Here is a 20,096-nt window from a genome sequence, read left to right as displayed (position 1 = left end):
AAATCTGCAGCCAATCCTCAATGTATTTTGTGGGCAAATCTGTAGCTAAGCAACCAATCCTGAATGTATTTGTGGGTAAATCTGCAGCCAATCTGAATGCGTTTTGTGGGTAGATCTGCAGCCAATCTGAATGCGTTTTGTGGGTAGATCTGCAGCCAATCTGAATGCGTTTTGTGGGTAGATCTGCAGCCAATCTGAATGCGTTTTGTGGGTAGATCTGCAGCCAATCTGAATGCGTTTTGTGGGTAGATCTGCAGCCAATCTGAATGCGTTTTGTGGGTAGATCTGCAGCCAATCTGAATGCGTTTTGTGGGTAAATCTGCATCCAATCTGAATGCGTTTTGTGGGTAAATCTGCAGCCAATCTGAATGCGTTTTGTGGGTAAATCTGCAGCCAATCTGAATGCATTTTGTGGGTAAATCTGCAGCCAATCTGAATGCGTTTTGTGGGTAAATCTGCAGCCAATCTGAATGCGTTTTGTGGGTAAATCTGCAGCCAATCTGAATGCGTTTTGTGGGTAAATCTGCAGCCAATCTGAATGCGTTTTGTGGGTAAATCTGCAGCCAATCTGAATGCGTTTTGTGGGTAAATCTGCAGCCAATCTGAATGCGTTTTGTGGGTAAATCTGCAGCCAATCTGAATGCGTTTTGTGGGTAAATCTGCAGCCAATCTGAATGCGCTTTGTGGGGGAATCTGCTCCAAATCTGAATGCGTTTTGTGGGGAAATCTGCTCCAAATCTGATTGCATTTTTTTCCCGGGGGGGGGGGGGGGGGGCGCGAAGTTGGACAGCACTGCTTTAAATCACACCTGAATTGAGAGGGATATGGTGGCTGACATATTTATTTTCTTTTATACAATGCAAAATTACTGTTTTTCTTGCTGACCCTCTGCCTTTAATGCTTTTAGCCATAGACCCTGAACATAGCATGCAGATTAGATGTTTCTGGATAAAGTTTGACTAGATTAGCTACATGCTTATTTCAAGTGTGTGAATTATTAGACACTACTGCAGCCAAAGAGATCAGGACAGTCAGGCAACAGGTATGGTTTAGAAGGAAATAAATATGGCAGGGCTCTCTCAGTTCAGGGAGAGGTATACGGGGTTCCATAACAAAAGGGGATGACACTAGTGCATTAGGCGGTTGTAAGGTGTGCACCGTCTCAGACAGCTGGTCTATCTGAGTCTGTTGGGTGTTTACCGTGGTGGTTAAATTGTTAACAGCCGTTGTCAGGAGTTCAACCTGACTGCACAGTGTCTCCATAGACATTTTGGTCTGCTGTTCTGTAACGATCTGTGTCAGCAAAAGGCAGAATTCTGATTATTAGGTGATCTGCAGTATCACCTATAATGCAGATATATACCTGATTATAAGGTGATCTGCAGAATCACCTATAATGCTGGTATAGTAAAAGCTGCCGTGACAACAAATACAGATGGTGTAACAGGTGTAACTACACACAGAAAGATATACAATGTATAGTGCTTGGTGCAACAGTAGTACTTGATAGGTAGCTATACCTCACCAAAGGAGCTGGTGGGTACTATCAGTACAGGAGTCCTCACCAGAGGAGCTGGTGAGTACTAGCAGTACAGAAGCACTCACCAGAGGAGCTGGTGGGTACTATCAGTACAGAGGCCCTCACCAGAGGAGCTGGCGGGTATATCAGTACAGAAGCCCTCACCAGAGGAGCTGGTGGGAACTATCAGCACAGAGGCCCTCACCAGAGGAGCTGGTGGGTATATAAGTACAGAAGCCCTCACCAGAGGAGCTGGTGGGAACTATCAGCACAGAGCAGGGGCGTAGCTAGAAATGACTGGGCCCCATAGCAAAAAAAAAATTATGTCGAACCAGATTGTCGGCAGATTTCCCTACAATATGCAACCAGATTCTCTGCAGATTTCCCTACAATATGCAACCATATTGTCGGCAGATTTCCCAACAAAATGCAACCAGATTGTCGGCAGATTTCCAAACAAAATGCAACCAGATTGTCGGCAGATTTCCACACAATATGCAACCAGATTGTCGGCAGATTTCCACAGAATATGCAACCAGATTGTCGGCAGATTTCCCCACAATATGCAACCAGATTGTCGGCAGATTTCCCCACAATATGCAACCAGATTGTCGGCAGATTTCCCCACAAAATGCAACCAGATTGTCGGCAGATTTCCCCACAAAATGCAACCAGATTTTTGGCAGATTTCCCTACAATATGCAACCAGATTGTCGGCAGATTTCCCAACAAAATGCAACCAGATTGGCGGCAGATTTCCCAACAAAATGCAACCAGATTGGCGGCAGATTTCCCCACAAAATGCAACCAGATTGTCGCCAAATTTCCCCACAAAATGCAATCAGATTGTCGCCAGATTTCCCCACAAAATGCAATCAGATTGTCGCCAGATTTCCCCACAAAATACAGTATATGTAGTTAGGTCTATAGTGGGCTAACATTAATTACCTGGAGGGAGGGTGGTACACTATTTGCGGTGCAGGCGGCACTGCACTGGGTAGGCAGTTAGATAGCTGGGTGGGAGGGTAGGCAGATAGGTAGACAGGTGGGCAGTTAGGTAGCCGGGTGGGAAGTTAGGTAGAAGGGTGGGCATTTAGGTAGCCGGGTGGGGAGTTAGGTAGCCGGGTGGCAGGGTGGGCAGTTAGGTAGCTGGGTGGGCAGGTAGGTAGCTGGGTGGGCAGGTAGGTAGCCAGGTGGGAGGGTGGGCAGTTAGGTAGCCAGGTGGGAGGGTGGGCAGTTAGGTAGTGGGCAGCTAGGTTGCCGGGTGGGAGAGTGGCCAGTTAGGTAGCCGGGTGGGAGGGTGGCCAGTTAGGTAGCCGGGTGGGAGGGTGGCCAGTTAGGTAGCCGAGAGGGTGGGCAGTTAGGTAGCCGGGTGGGAGGGCGGGCAGTTAGGTAGTGGGCTGTTAGGTAGCCGGGTGGGAGAGTGGGCTGTTAGGTAGCCGGGTGGGAGGGTGGGCTGTTAGGTAGCCGGGTGGGAGGGTGGGCTGTTAGGTAGTGGGCCGTTAGGTAGCCGGGTGGGTGGGCAGTTAGGTAGTGGGCTATTAGGTAGCCGGGTGGGAGGGTGGCCAGTTAGGTAGTGGGTAGTTAGGTAGCCGGGTGGGAGGGTGTTCAGTTAGGTAGTGGGAAGTTAGGTAGCCGGGTGGGAGGGTGGGCAGTTAGGTAGCCGGGTGGGAGGGTGGGCAGTTAGGTAGCTGGGTGGGAGGGTGGGCAGTTAGGTAGTGGGCAGTTAGGTAGCCGGGTGGGCAGTGAGGTAGTGGGCAGTTAGGTAGCCGGGTGGGAGGGGAGGTAGCCGAGTATTTAGTGGGGTAGGGGCCCGACCCTTATCCCCCCTGCCTCACCTGGGGTCCCCCCTCCTTCCATCAGCGGCGAGAGAGCGGCCGGCATATACAGGAAGCTCCGGCGGGGTAATCAGCCTCTAGAGGTTCAGCTGCCTCCAGGCTACGGTGTCCCCACTTTATTGCTGCTCGCAATAAACCAGGAAGTGGTGCGAGCAGCAATACAGTGGGGACACCGTAGCCCGGAGGCAGCTGAACCTCTAGTGGCTGATTACACCCGCTGGAGCTCTCTGTATATGCCGGCCGCTCACTCGCCGCTGATTAAAGGAGGGGGGACACCAGGTGAGGCGGAGGGGGGGCGCCAAGGTGAGGGAGGGGGGCCCCGCCCGACCGGACGGCCAGCGGAAAAAAAAAACAAAAAAAACAAAAAAGTCCTCTCAGGCAGCTGCGGGCCCCCTGTGACGTAGCGCTGCCGCGGGGCCCCGTAGCAGCGCTATGGCTGCTATCTCCAATGCTACGCCACTGGCACAGAGGCCCTCACCAGAGAAACTGGTGGGTATATAAGTACAGAAGCCCTCACCAGAGGAGCTGGTGGGTACTATCAGCACAGAGGCCCTCACCAGAGGAGCTGGTGGGTATATCAGTACAGAAGCCCTCAACGAGAGAGAGGTCAGAATCAAGCCAGAGTCATACACAGATATCAATGAAGAGCAATGCAAAACAATAGTATTCCTATCTAGTGTGAAATCGCCGGTTTCCTCCCGGATCAAAGCACACCGGATCTATCTAAGGTCTGAGCGCTAACACGTAGTATTTGCAACAGCAGACAGTTTGCGAGTGAAGCTGAGAGGCTTAAGAAGCAGAGGAGACCCAATTGGCACGCCCACTCCTCTGAGCCAATGAGGAGCGGCGAACGTCTCCTCTGACGTCAGCCGACCATCTGGTCAGCTGACACGCCTCCTCCCCGTATAAAGGTCCTGTCTGTGCGTGCGCGCACGCGACAATGCAACCCTATGTGCGGCTGACAAACCCATCCTCGGCGTGCTAGACGCCGGAGGCACGGGTGACACACTAGGCAGAGGGATGGAGGCAGCTGCGGAGGACGCCAGACTACCCGCAGCTGCCTCCTCCATGTTTCTTACAGCCGCCCTGTAAAGATGACTGCAAGAGCACAGTGCAGAATGCTAAATGAGGTGAAGAATCCTAGAGTGTCAGCTAAAGACTTACAAAAGCCTCTGGCATATGCCAACATCCATGTTAGCGAACTTCCGATGTGTAAAACACTAAACAAGAATGAAGTTCATGGGACCACAGAGGAAGCCAGTGCTGTCCCAAAAAAACATTGCTGCACATTTAAATTTTGCAAAATAGCACTGGATGTTCCACAGCCGTACTGGCAAAATACTGTAGACAGATAAAACCAAAGTTGAGTTGTTTGAAAGAAATACACAACACTATGGCCCATACGCAATTAACTTTTTCTCCTGAATTTTCTCCTAGGTGATATTTTTAAACTTGTCAATAAAATGTCTTTTAAGCCACCAGAAAGCAAGAAAATATTCTAAATAATTTTGGCAGTATCTTTTTACCTATTTTTTTATATGTTTTATAGTTGAAAAGTGCTGGAAAGATATTTTAAATAGAGGATGAAAAATTATCTCCTAGGAGAAAACCTGGGTGAAAAAGTTAATTGCATATGGGCCAATGTGTGGTGAAAAAGAGGTGGGTACAGATGCTGTTTTCCCTTTTTCTGCGCAGTTCTGGCTTCTACTACTGACTGGGCCCATAAGGTTTGTATGGTGACATTTGGTCTTATTTATTCTATATCCCTTTGATATTCTCCAGTGTTCTTTTTACATAGACACTCTGCTTTTTCTTGCTGACACTCAGGACATGGGGACTGATATTTACTACCTGGGTTCGAATCTCGGCTCTGCCTGTTCAGTAAGCCAGCACCTATTCAGTAGGAGACCTTGGGCAAGTCTTCCTAACACTGCTACTGCCTATAGAGCTCATCCTAGTGGCTGCAGCTCTGGCGCTTTGAGTCCGCCAAGAGAAAAGCGTGATATAAATGTTTGTTTGTTTTCTGGCACTGATAAACTTGACTATTGTGTGAGACCTCTGTTTTCGGGACCCTGTGTGTACTTTTTTATCTTGGTGCTGGCAATCTTTCTTTAATATTTGCATTGGATTTTAATGTTCATCTTGTTTTATTCTCTTTTTAGAACTGTGTTTATATACATCAGCCTGATGAAGGGCATTATAACAAGCCCGAAACGAACATGTGTCGTTGCCTAAGCCTAAACTAATTATTGCTTAATATGTCAAGCCAGACTAAAGTGTTTGTCAGTCTCATGAAAGTTTTCTTGATGGATATACTACATTACTGTTGTTCATGAAGATTGCTCTTGCAAATGCAAAGTTTTATGAATACTTTGATTTTTTGTACTTGTACCAATAAAGTTATATGAAGTTTTGTACTGCAAGATTGTGCTATAGCCATTTTTTTTCGAAAGTTATAGCCCTCTGTACAAGAAAAAGCGCTGGAGAAAAAGAGGCACAGCACACAAATATCAAAACCCCATCCCGACTGTGAAGTATGGTGGTGGGGGCATCATGGTTTGGAGCTGCTTTGCTATGTTAGGGCCTGGACGGATTACTATCATCGAAGGAAAAATTAATTCCAAAGTTTGTCAAGACATTTTGCAGGAGAACTTAAGTCCATCTGTCCACCAAGCCTGTCTGAAGCCCAGCAGAAGATGGGTGTTGCAACAGGACAACGGCCCAAAGCATACAAGTAAATCAACAACAAAATGGCTTAAACAGAAGAAAATATGCCTTCTGGAGTGGCCCAGTCAACGTCCTGACCTCAACCCAATTGAGATGCTGTGGCATGACCTCAAGACAGCGATTTACACCAGACATCCTGAGAATACTGCTGAATTGAAACAGTTTTGTTAAGAGGAATGGTCAAGAATTACTCCTGAACGTTGTGCACATCTGATATACAACTACAGTAAATGGTTGAAATTATTGCTGCCAAAGGAGGTTCAACCAGTTATTAATCCAAGGGTTCACATACCTTTTCCACCTGCACTGTGATTGTTTACATGGTGTGTTAAAAAAAACATGGAAACATTTAATTATTTGTGTGGTATTAGTTTAAGCAGACTGTGATTGTCTATTGTTGGGACTTAGACAGTGGTGCTTCGGATACCTCCCAATCACGGATTCGACCTATTCGGCCGTGGTTGAAAAAAAATCCGGAAATGGCGTGATTAATTTCCATATTTGAAACAGACTCAATAATTCGACCCGGATTTTTCCCGTGAAGGAGGCAATCACAGAAATTAACGGCTGTGATCACGGAAAAGCATTTTAGCAAATAGCAAAGGCCCCATACATGCTACAATCACCAACATTGAATGGATTATAAAAGTGAGATGTGGCTACAACTCAAAAAATAACATTCAAAAAGAACTTTTAGTTTTTGAGAAAATTGATTTTAAAATTTCAAACAAAAAACTATTCATGATTACTGATTAAAAAGCTGCCACCCTGAGCACCCAGTGGTGCACTGGGTACCAGCATGGGTGAGGGCGACAGGAGTGAGAGGCAGGAAGGACAGCGGGAGCCGGCAGCAATGTGTCCGCATAGGACGCTCCCTCAGCTATACTAAGTATAGCTGAGAGAAAAGCATCTTTAAATTTTAGCACCAAGGCTCCCCATTGGTTCCTTATCGACCAATGGGGATCCTCCTGATCCCCATTGGTTTGTTAAGGAACCAATGGGGAGCCTGGGAGCCAAAATTTAAAGATGCTTTTCTCTAAGCTATACTTAGTATAGCTGAGAGCGCATCCGCCTAGGCGGACACATTGCCGCCAGCTCCCACTATCCTCCCTGCCTCTCACACCTGTCACCCTCACCCATGCTGGTATCCAGTGGGCGGAGATCTTCAATCAAGGTGAAGATTGCAAAATAAGGGGGCTTTGCTATTAACTGCTAAAGTCAGCGATGTAATCACAAATTAATTTTTACCGTGATCCCCGCGATCACGACTGTGATTGCATTCCGAATATTTGTAATCACGGAATTTCCGTGGCCGATTTCCGTGATCCAGAATCGATCACGGCGTCGAATACTGAAGCCGAATAGTGAAAAAATGCTCGTAAGTCACGGCTAATCCGTGATCACAGAAAATATCTGCCCATCACTGGACTTAAATGAACATCAGATCACATTTTATGACCAATTTGTGCAGAAATCCATATAATTCCAAAGGGTTCACATAATTTTTCTTGCTATTGTATATTGTTTTTTTCCCTAATGAATTGGGCTTGAACACTGAAACAAAATGTTGTACTTTTTCTAGAGATATTGAGTAAAATTTGTTTTAAAAAAAAATGAAATACATTTTTTTTCTGTTGTGTTTTTTTTTTTCCAAAGAAGAATTACATTTACTGAAAAAATGTTTACTGTTTGTAAAAGCCCTGATTCTGCTGAATCCAACAATATAAGGTAGCAGGTATAGGTGCCGCCAGCACAGGTAGCCAGATATAGGTGCAGCCAGTATAGGTAGCCCGGAATAGGTGCCGCCAGTGCAGGTAGTCTGGAATAAGTACCCCCAGTACAGGTAAGCCAGGTATAGGTGCAGCCAGTTTAGGTAGCTAGGTATAGGTGCCACCAGTACAGGTAGCCAGGTATAGGTCAAACCACAAATAATAAGGGAGCACTCTATGATTTGTGGTTTGACATACAGAATTTGAAAAAAGGTGAGACGGGTATGATTACACTATAAGTACTGGTTGATATCCTACATATGGTTGTTGTAATTGTATAGCCAGGTAGCAAGTATAGGTGCCACTAGTACAGGTAGCCAGATAAAGGTGCGGCCAGTACAGGTAGCCAGGTACAGGTGCCCCCAGCATTGGTATCCAGCTATAGGTGCAGCCAGTACAGGTAGCCAGGTATAGGTGCAGCCAGTACAGGTAGCCAGGTATAGGTGCAGCCAGTACAGGTAGCCAGATATAGGTGCAGCCAGTACAGGTAGCCAGGTATAGGTGCCCCCAGTATTGGTATCCAGCTATAGGTGCAGCCAGTATAGGTAGCCAGATATAGGTGCAGCCAGTGTGGCATAGGTCATCCCAGTATAGGTAGCCAGGTATAAGTGCAGCCAATATAGGTAGCCAGATAAAGGTGACACTGGGGAGGGGGGACAACATCATCCTTCCTCCCTCTCCATGGGCCCCCCTGCAGAGCTGGAGCAGTGGTGCGGTGTGCAATTAACTCACCCGATCGCTCGCTACACGTAGTGTGCCCTCTGGCAGCAAGCTCCTCTCTGGCCACCCGATCTCTATATAACGCATAGTAATCATGCGTCATACAGGGAAACAGGAAGAAGAGAGGAGATGGCTGCCAGCGAGGGACACATGACATGGAGCGAGCGATCGGGTGAGTTAATTACACCCTGCAGCCTTGCTACAGCTCTGCATGGAGGCACAGGAGGGGGGCCATGGAGAGGGAGGGAGGAATGATGTTGCCCCCCCCACTGCTTCCAGAGGGGGGAAATGCTAAAAAAAGGACTAGGTACATTTTTGGCAGTTGGAGCCTTTGCCTGCCCTAACATACAAGGTACATGCTAGGCAGGCAAAGGGTTAAATGTAAAAAAACATTTTATCAACAAACATTTCCATTTGTCTCGCAAACAATAGAAGTTTTACATGTTTTCTCTGGCTTTCCAAACCACTTTGGTCTTCTATAAATCTTTCTTGAAGATCATCCACACTGGTGCTATCCACCATTACACTGGTATTCTGCAAAAGAAACCAACAAAAACATCTTTGAAATTTCTGCAGGAACTCCCTATTGCTCCCTGGGGAGCTCCAGATAAAAATGTTATGAAGCTGGGGCTCCCTTACAGAATAGTATTACGGCTGAGGAAGAAGTGCGAATAGTCTTTACTGGGTCTTCAAGCTTGTTTCAAAAACTGAAAACGTAGCAAGAAGAAAAAAAGTGAAAGAAAAACCCTCCTTCCACTCCCCTCTATGTCTGGCAGTGTTCGGATCTGTGGTTATTGGCTACTGGGGCTTGCTGTGCATTCTGGGAGCAAATGATTTGCCCGGTGTAATGATCTCCTCTGTGAGGTCTGTTTTGTCTTCAGACACTACTGCAGCCAGACTATGCTGGATGCTGTTTGCAGAGATTTTCTGACATTCTCAATGAATGAATTGTCTATTTGCATTTCATTTGCATTCCATTGTGGTGTGGTCTGCTATTCTGAATTCAAGTGCTATGCTATTTGCATGGGGATGCATGAACTTATGAGATGCAGGCTAAGTGAATGCAGATGGCTGCTTTGTCCTTTTGCATGCTTCTCTCTGATTGGTGTGTTAAAGAGAGTCTGAAGCGAGAATAGATCTCGCTTCAGACCTCATATATAGCAGGGGCACGTGTGCCCCTGCTAAAACGCCGCTATAGTGCGGCTTACCGGGGGTCCCTGTCCCCCCAAATCCCCTCCGTAATGCGGGGGAGCGCTTCTTGGTTGGGGCAGGGCTAACCGCCGCAGCCCTGCCCCACGCGCGTCTGTCAGCGCGTATCTCCGCCTCTCCCCCGCCCCTCTCAGTCTTCCTTCACTGAGAGGGGCGGGGGAGAGGCGGCGATGCGCGTCTGATAGACGCGCTGTGAGGCAGGGCTGCAGCCGTTAGCCCTGCCTCTAGGAAGGGCTAATCTGCGACCAGATTTCCGAACAAGGTTTGCAGGGGGTGGGTTGGGGGGTCAGGGACCCTCTTTTAGCCGCGGGATAGCAGCGTTTTAGCAGGGGCACACATGCCCCTGCTATATATGAGAGCTGAAGCGAGATTTAGTCTCGCTTCAGTGTCTCTTTAATCCATAAAAGTCACTTCCTGAGTCTGCCTCCCTGCCTGACATCTTGTTAGTCTTTGGACTGCAAGTCCTGGGTCAGACTTTAGTTAGATCCTAATGCATTGAACCCGGCAGGACCCCGGCCTATTTGCACATAGCTAGAGTTATATTGTAAATTATTGTGTATATTGTAATTAACTTTTTGCTTGTTCCTGACCATTCTCATTCACCAGTGGGCCCTTGCCACTGGTGAGGTTATTTCTTATTAGTATATTGTAAATACTTTGTGATAGCTCTCAGACCGTAGTCAGTTCCAAGTGTGGATGACCCGGGAGGAAACCGGGGAGTTCACACTTAGCTAGATTTCTTATTTTTGTTGGTTTTGTGATATATATTGGTTCATTGCCAATATATACACATACTGGCGCTTCTTTGTTATTTTCATTATTGTATTAGTGTGTTCAACTCCTGTTTGTTTTAACACTCTGCCACCAGTGGGCTCCTCCCACTGCGGCTACCGCCTTGGTGGCGTTCGCCACTTTACTGTGCACTAAACGTGTATTTCTCACAAGAAATTAAGTATACTGACTTGTAATATCCTGTACTTTTTGTATTGCTCATTGCTGCTTCCGCATTGGGCAATTTCTGTCTGGCATCTGCGGATGCTCTGTGAATGAATGTCTGTTTCCTCAAAGTCTGCTGTCAGTTTGACAGACATTCATCTGATCTGTGGTAGATCTGTTCCTGTTCTGTTATTATATTGCTCATCGCTGCATTCGCTTTGTGCAATTTCTGTCTGTAATCTGTCAATGGTTCAGGGGATTAGTCTTGCTGTGCCCCACAGCTCCACCTGCTGGCTGGATTTGTTCCTCCCTAGGTGTATTCCATTACTGGGCTCCTCTGTTTGAGCGTTTGTGGCAGATTTCCTCTATGGCCTGGAGCACACCAAAAAACGCTAGCAGATCCGCAAAATGCTAGCAGATTTTGAAACGCTTTTTCTTATTTTTCTGTAGCATTTCTCCTAGCATTTTGCGGTTTTGTGAAGCGTTTTTGGTGTAGTAGATTTCATGTATTGTTACAGTAAAGCTGTTACTGAACAGCTACTGTAACAAAAAACGCCCGCAATACCGCTCTGAAGTGCCGTTTTTCAGAGCGGTTTGCGTTTTTCCTCTACTTAACATTGGAGGCAGAAACGCCTCCGCAATCCAAAATCTGCAGCAGCCTGGGAGTATGCGTTTCTGCAAAACGCCCCCCGCTCTGGTGTGCACCAGCCCATTGAAATACATTACCCAAGCGTTTCCACATCTGCAAATGGATCGCAAAACGCAGCCGAATCGCTCTGGTGTGCACTAGGCATATGTCAGCAAACACGTTGTGCGCTGACCGTGGAGATCGTTCCCACAATCGTTACACCCGGCAGACACCCATTCTGCACTTCCTGCAAAATTTTGCCCTGTGCCCACAGACAATCCACAAGAAAGTGACTGTATGATGAATCTCAGTCCCGCTTTCACGGAAAGGTTTGGTAAGCGAAACTGTCCTAATTCACAGTGAGACCAAACTTGTACATTTCACCCACTCATTCCTAAGCCATGGCAAAAACATTTTTTAATTTTTCTGTTGAGACTCCACATTGATCTAACCAGTAGTAATCCCCACCACAAGGGTATTATTGATCCTTGGGCCAACCATGAGCTGTGGTGAGAAATGTAAATGCTATTGTCAGAGTTCCAATCCAGTACAGCAGCAGATGGGTTTTCTAGGGGTCTTTTTAGAAAGATTCCAGAACATTTGGAACTTTTGGAACTGCTTATTATACATTGATTATGTTGAGCAGTGAGAAAAGGGTTTTTTTAAATTATTTTAGGAAACAATTTTTAATTTTAATTTATTTTTTCAAAATATTAGGTGGGAGTTTTGGTTTTAGTGGGACTTTTAGATTGCACCATAAGTCGCCCTGGGACTTACCTGTATTTAGTTAATGTGGTGAAACCTCATGCAATATCAGCCTACATGGGAGAACAAGGGTCAAAAAAGGATTGTGGGCAGGGGGCACACAATTTTTTGTTGTTATTTTATTAAAAAAAAGTTAAGCACTTAATGATGAAATAAAAAGGCACCATCTGTAGCTGAGCAATACTTCTTATCGCCAGAGTACGGTAAATGAAAAACTCTGCACTTATTTTAGATGTAAACAATGCCTAATACATCTGACAGTAATAACTGGATCAGGAAATAAAACCATCAGGTGTTTAAAACTAATACTGTTATTGGCAGGCAAGCTTTTTTTTTTCACTCAGGGCTCATTTCCACTATCGCGAATTCGCATGCGTTTTTCGCATGCAAATTCGCATAGCAATACAAGTGAATGGGACTGTTTCCACTTGTCAGGATTCCTTTGCGTTTTTCTGTGCAGAAAAAATTCGCATGGCAGAGCCATCAGAATTCGCATACCGCATACCGCTATGCGAATCGCATACAATGTATTTAATAGGAAATTCGCATGAGGTTTGGGTATGCGAATTTTCATGCGAATTTTCATGCAAATTCGCATAGAAACAATGGAAAAGCACACCAGCACTGCCATGGTTAAATTCGCATACATCGTCATCCATGCGAATTCGCGTGCGAATACGCATGAAAATTCGCATGGACCCGCATGCGAATTTCGCATCCGCATGCGAATTTTTACCGCGGCGATTCGCACCGCACAAGTGGAAATGCAGCCTCAGACTTTCGTAATTACATCAGGTGAAATTATCAAGCCTCAGCAGCTACTGGTAGCGGTTAGGGCTAGCTATAATTGAAATTACATCATGCCTGAGATCTTTTATTAACCATTAACACAAAAAAAAACATAATGTCTAAATGATGACCATTACAAAACCAAGTCATACTAAATATACATATCTTAAAGCAGGAGATATTTGCAATCAGCATTAAGTGAGCATGAAGGAACTCCCATGATGCATCACAATTTTGCTCAGTGAGTTAATATGCAACTCATCCTTTAGATCCCTAAAAAAAAGCCAACCATAAATCCAGGGCTGCTGGTGTACAGTATGCCTTAAGCCTGCTAATTCGTCCACTAGCCGCTGGTGTCCTTTTTTCCTGCTACCACCGGAGGATTGCTACTGTACCATCTAGGGCCGGCTGGCTTACCAATCCACCATCCCTTACGTGCTCTGACATAAAGGAAAAAGACAGAAGTCGGCACTGCAAGCAATTCGGTTTAATCCACGACTAAATTACAACAGCAAAAATTGTAATAGTGCAAGCTTGTGTAGTAGCTCAAAAGGTAGCGCTCCTTAGCACTTAGCTAAGCCTCCATAGGAGTGCTACCAGCGCGAAACGGCCATCTGGCAGCTGTGCACTGCACCCACTGACTGCCCACCAGGACTGGTATGTGCGGGAACAGTAAATTCGGGCGCCTGAGGCTAGTGGACAAATCGGGCGCCGCCATTCACTCCTATAATAAATATCGTTTAATGGGCGCCCGATAGGAAAAAAGGGCGCCGGAGAAAAATAACGTTTTAAAAGCGGCGCCCGGAGACTTAATGTTTTATTACTGTTTCTCATGATTACACATTATTTAATTATTTATACATTTTTAAATTTTATTTTTAAACGAAAAACAGTACAATATTTTTTTAAACATTATTTTTAAACGAAAAACAGTACATTTTTTTTTTTAACATTATTTTTAAACGAAAAAACTAACAGGGGGGTCTTAGGTTTAGGCACCAACAGGGGGGTCTTAGGTTTAGGCATCAACAGGGGGGTCTTAGGTTTAGGCACCAACAGGGGGGTCTTAGGTTTAGGCACCAACAGGGGGGTCTTAGGTTTAGGCACCAAAAGGGGGGTCTTAGGTTTAGGCACCAACAGGGGGGTCTTAGGTTTAGGCACCAACAGGGGGTCTTAGGTTTAGGCACCAACAGGGGGGTCTTAGGTTTAGGCACCAACAGGGGGGTCTTAGGTTTAGGCACCAACAGGGGGGTCTTAGGTTTAGGCACTAACAGGGGGGTCTTAGGTTTAGGCACCAACAGGGGGGTCTTAGGTTTAGGCACTAACAGGGGGGTCTAGGGGTTAGGGGTAGGTACAGGGAGGGTTACTTAGGCACCAACAGGGGGGGTCTTAGGTTTAGGCATCAACAGGGGGGTCTAGGGGTTAGGGGTAGGTACAGGGAGGGTTACTTAGTAATTTTTTTTTTAAACGTTATTATACGTTTCAGTATTTAAACGAAAGATTAACGTTTTTACAATTGCCGATTTAATGCACATTATTTAATGATTTATAACTTTAAAAAACATTAATTTTAAACGAAATACAGTACAATACATTTTTAAACGTTATCCATGCTTATCGTTAAAAACCCGGCGCCCTTTTTTCCCAGCGCCCCTTTTTAACGTACGCGGTATGTGCACCCATCTTTTGAACTGCTGCACAAGCTTGCACTATTACAATTTTTGCTGTTGCACTTTAGTCATGGATTAAACCGAATTGCTTGCAGTGTCAACTTCTGTCTGTTTCCTGTAACAAATATATTTCCCTACTGATTACCTAATATATCACGCTCACCCACCCTCCCTCAGTATGTACCTTCCAGCATGTTCCAAGAAAAAAATCAGCAATCATGAGCCCCCCCCCCCATTAAGACAAATTCCGCAATCATGAGCAAACATGAGGCCCCCAACATGACCAACTCAGCAATCATGAGGCCCCCAACAAGACAAATTTAGCAATCATGAGGCCCCCAACAAGACAAATTTAGCAATCATGAGGCCCCCAACAAGACAAATTCAGCAATCATGAGGCCCCTAACAAGACAAATTCAGCAATCTTGAGGCCCCCAACAAATCATGAGGCCCCCAACAAGACAAATTCCGTAACCATGAGGCCCCAAACAAGACAAATTCAGCAGTCACGAGGCACATAAATAGACAGCATTTCACATAAATAGGCAGAATGCCCCCTTAATATGGTAGACACCTCTCACCTGGCAGCAGTTCCCCAAAATACACTCAATCTGACAGCAGTGGTTCCCCAAAAATAGGTAACCCCAGGTCTTTAGGTGTCCCCAGAATAGGTGGCCAGCAGTATAGATTTCCCCAGAACAGGTAGCCAGGGGTAGAGATGTCCACAGAACAGGTAGCCAGGGGTATATGTGCCCAGTATATGTAGGCAGGGGTATGTGTCCCCAGTATATGTAGCCAGAGGTATATGTGCCCAGTATATGTAGCCAGGGGTATAATATGTGCCTAGTATATATAGTCAGGGGTATATGTGCCCAGTATATATAGTCAGGGGTATATGTGCCCAGTACATGTAGCCAGGGGTATATGTGCCCAGTATATGTAGTCAGGGTTATATGTGCCCAGTATATGTAGCCAGGGGTATAATATGTGCCCAGTATATATAGGCAGGGGTATATGTGCCCAGTATATATAGGCAGGGGTATATGTGCCCAGTATATGTAGCCAGGGGTATATATGCCCAGTATCTATAGTCAGGGGTATATGTGCCCAGTATATGTAGCCAGGGGTATATATGCCCAGTATATGTAGCCAGGGGTATATGTGCCCAGTAGATGTAGCCAGGGGTATATATGCCCAGTAGATGTAGCCAGGGGTATATGTGCGCAGTATATGTAGCCAGGGGTATAATATGTGCCCAGTATATATAGTCAGGGGTATATGTGCCCAGTATATATAGTCAGGGGTATATGTGCCCAGTATATGTAGCCAGGGGTATATATGCCCAGTATATGTAGCCAGGGGTATATGTGCCCAGTATATGTAGCTAGGGGTATGTATGCCCAGTATATGTAGCCAGGGGTATATGTGCCCAGTATATGTAGCCAGGGGTATAATATGTGCCTAGTATATATAGTCAGGGGTATATGTGCCCAGTATATATAGTCAGGGGTATATGTGCCCAATATATGTAGGCAGGGGTATATGTGCCCAGAGTAGGTAGCCAGGGGTATATGTGCCCAGTATATGTAGTTAGGGGTATATGTGCCCAGAGTAGGTAGCCAGGGGTATATGTGCCCAGTATATGTAGTTAGGGGTATATGTGCCCAGTATATGTAGGCAGGGGTATATGTGCCCAATATATGTAGGCAGGTGTATATGTGCCCAGAGTAGGTAGCCAGGTGTCCCCCTCCCCAGCAGGAGGGGAGCAGCGCAGAGAAGAGGGAGAGCTGTGAGCAGCGGTAGGGAAGGGGGGCAATCTCCCCCCTCCTTCCCTCACCTTAGGTGCTCTCCCTCCCTCGCTCTCCCCTCCATTACTGTCCGGGTGGCTGGCAGCGGCGGGCGGAACCTACCTCCGTCTCGTCGCAGTGCCGGATGGATCTGCCGCTACTCTGGTCTGGTCCAGACCAGAGCAGCGGCTGCGGGACCCGAACTTCCGGCCGGCGCTGGAGCGAGACGGAGGTGAGTTCCGCCCGCCACGAGCTACCCGGACAGTAATGGAGGGGAGAGCGAGGCAGGGAGAGCACCTAAGGTGAGAGAAGGAGGGGGGTGATTGCCCCCCTTCCCCGCCGTCCGCACAGCTCACCCTCTTCTCTGCGCTGCTCCCCTCCCCCCCCCCCCCAAAAGGAAAAAAAAAAACCCCGCAGCTCAGCTAGGCGGAGGGCGCCCTTGGGGACCCGGCACCCCGGGGCACTTGTCCTACCCCGACCCCCCCCCTAGCTCCGCGCCTGCTGTTTCTGTCCATTTTGTCTCCCCAGACAAGGCACTTTTTGTCTCCCTACCCCAATCTCATGAACAGGAAGGGCATACTATGCATCAATTAGTTTTGTGGCACCAATAGGAAATGTTTTTTTCTAAAGTTTGTAAAGGATACACAAATTATTACCAGGCCATATACATCTCAGTGGCCCAAACTCGCTAAACCCATTTAAAAAACTCCTCCTTTAATGGTTTTTAGGGACATGTATGCACTTTTTACAGTTTCGAATATTGTTCTGGAAATCAAATCAGAGTTGCAACAATCGCCACAGCATTGCCCATTTAGGTGTTAAAATTACCATCCATTTCTTTCTTAATAGAACTACAGTATTTTTCAGACTAGGGGCCTGATTCATCAAGCTGTGCTGCTAAAGCAGCGCAGCTTAATGTGCAGTAGTGCACGCTATGCACGCCTTACATAGCAGTGCTCACTGCTATGTAGAAGCTTGCCTTCCCTTAGTTATGTACTGAGTGGGGTCAGGAAAATCTCCCTACCTGCCTTTACAGTGGTTGCCTAATGTTAACCCTGGTTTGTGACTATTAATATTTACTCTATCTAGTAACCAATTACCAGTACATATTACACTATTGGGTCTCTTGGTGTTCCTTGTTAATATTTTTATCTGCATGGGGAAAACACATTCAAGTGTGCACTAGCCAACTGAATAAAATTGGTACTCAGTTTACCTGTGCAGAAAGCAAGGGGGGGCATCCAAAGTTTTACGGGGGGGGGGGGGGGGGGCAGTGATTTCTAGTTATGCTCCTGTTTCAAATGCATATAAAATAAAATAATTCTTAGCAAAAAGTACCACGCAAAGAAATCCTAATTTGTGGCAAATAAAAAGTATATATCGATCATATTGATGTGATAAGTAAGGTGTTTGTAAAACCACAACTGAGCTCTGCTGTTTCCTGTGGGGAGTAACATTATCAAACCTGTGATCTCCACAACTCTCATAAGGCTGAGATTAAGTCTGTGATAAATATGAACACTAAAGTGCAGATAAATAACAGTAGTGGTTAACTCCCACAGGAAAAGTGTCAGTCAAGCTAAATAGTGGCTATCCTTTAGCTGTCAATATAAAGGGTACCATTACCCTGATCCTTCCAGCAAAACAGGGTCATCCATTCACCCTCGAAGCTGCAAAAACCTAATGGGAGTGTTTTAGTTGAATGCAAATTTGCAACCAAATACAACAGCAACAGCAGGAGCTTACTGCGCAGGCGCAGTACAGGAAATCTTCGTACTGCGCCTGCGCAGTAAGCTCCCACTGACATGCGTGGGAGCAAGCACGTGCGCGGCCACCCGTGTACCCACACTTCTATTCGTCTACTTAGACGAATAATTACACCGGTGCCTGCGGCGGGGTACGGCGTATCAGAAGAGGACGGCGTTGAACATTCCGGCTGCAGGGGGCCCATAGAAGCCCAAGGTAAGTGGCAGTTTATGTTTTTAAAAAGCTAAACATAACCCCTTTAAAGGCTAGATGCCAAAATTTGCAATCCAAATTGTTTGTCTGTGGGGTGTGTAAATCACTTTAATGAGTTGACTATAGTAGACTCTACTCCAAGTTCAAATTGGACTGCAGTCAATAATGAAGCGTGATGCAGTGATTGCAATGCTGTTAATGAATTAATCAGCAGTGTTAGGCAGTTACTCATATGTCAGATAGTCAACCAACATGAGCGGTTAGAGCGATATAAATAAAAGGTTATGTGCCTCTGTGTGGCTCTCATGCACCACCAGGACCCGTCACCTGTCACCATGGATATTGCTCTTCTCCAGCTAAAGTCCCTCCCCCCTGATGACTAGAAATCCATTCACCACTCACCAACCACAATCCGGCGTGTGCCCATACCTCTATGCCCCTATCCCTCCTTACTATCGCTCGTCAACTGGCTTAGTGTTGTAGAGGGAGATAAGGATGGAGTGAGGCTAGCGGTGTGTTGTGGCTAAAGCTCCCGCCACATGTACCGCCTGTCACGCACCAGGCTTTCTAAAGCAATGGGGCAGCTCCGTTCCTCATTGGTCCTTATAGTCATGTGTCTCACTGCCCAGAAGTCCTTTCTCTTAAAGGCACAGCTTTATACAGGAAAGTGTTGGAAATGTGCATATAATGTAGTTTAAGGATCAAGGTAAATGCATTCCTCTGGGTTGAGTTGTTTTACTTACGGTATATGTAGAAGTTTGCAGGGACACTCTTACATATAAATCAAGTATGAGGAATCACAATTAACCACTTGAGGACCACAGTGGAAACCCCCCCTAAAGACCAGGCAAATTTTTGTGGAAATGGCCACTGCAGCTGTAAGTGAACCAGAGAAGAAGCACCCTCATGTATTTTACCATATATATCAGTGGGAACATTAGAGAAAACACCTACCCTACTCTCTGTTTCATTTTTAACTGTTCAGCTTTCTTCTTATCAGCCCTGATAAAATCCCGGACTGAGCATTCAGTCTGGCTTTGCTCAGGAATTTTTGTGTAGGTGTAGGTGTTTTCTCTAATGTTCCCACTGATATATATGGTAAAATAGAGAGGGTGCTTAGTCTCTGGTTCACTTTAAGGCCAAGCTGCAGGGCCGCACAACACAGCACACAAGTGATTCCCCCCTTCTTTTCTCCCCACCAACAGAGCTCTCTGTTGGTGGGGTCAGATCGCCCCCTGGATGTTTATTTGTTTGTTTATCAAGTGTTTGTTTTTTTAATACATTTTGCTATTTTTTAAATTTCTATATATTCCCCCCTCCCTCCCTTCCCCCGCTGGCCAATCCATGTGGTCAGCTGTCATAGGCTTCAGCCTATGACAGCCGATCACCGCCGACAGTCAGGAGGGGACAGCTGTGTCACACGGCTGTCCCCAGTACAGCGCTGCTGCTGATTGCAGCGCTGTACATGTAAATAGATGGCGATCACGCCATCTAACAGTCTCCCGAGCGGCGATTGCCGCTCGGAGACTGAAGGTGGGGCGGAGCTCCGCCTCCCAAGGAGATTCGCGCGCACCCTGTGCACGATCTCCTTCAGTAGCCAGCTCTAGGACCTGACGCCAATTGGTGTTAGGCGGTCCTGGGGCTGCCGCCGCGGCCACGTCCTTTGGTGTGGAGCAGTCCTAGGATAGTTAATGATATTTTTAATTTGCTTCAATTTCTTGAATCAGTAAATGTATCGGTTTTCTCAACCAGGGGACAGACATTGCATTTTCCACATGGG

This window comes from Hyperolius riggenbachi, chromosome 3 (assembly GCF_040937935.1).
Source record: "Hyperolius riggenbachi isolate aHypRig1 chromosome 3, aHypRig1.pri, whole genome shotgun sequence".
Classification (NCBI taxonomy): Eukaryota; Metazoa; Chordata; class Amphibia; order Anura; family Hyperoliidae; genus Hyperolius; species Hyperolius riggenbachi.
Note: the sequence above shows the minus strand (reverse complement) of the source record.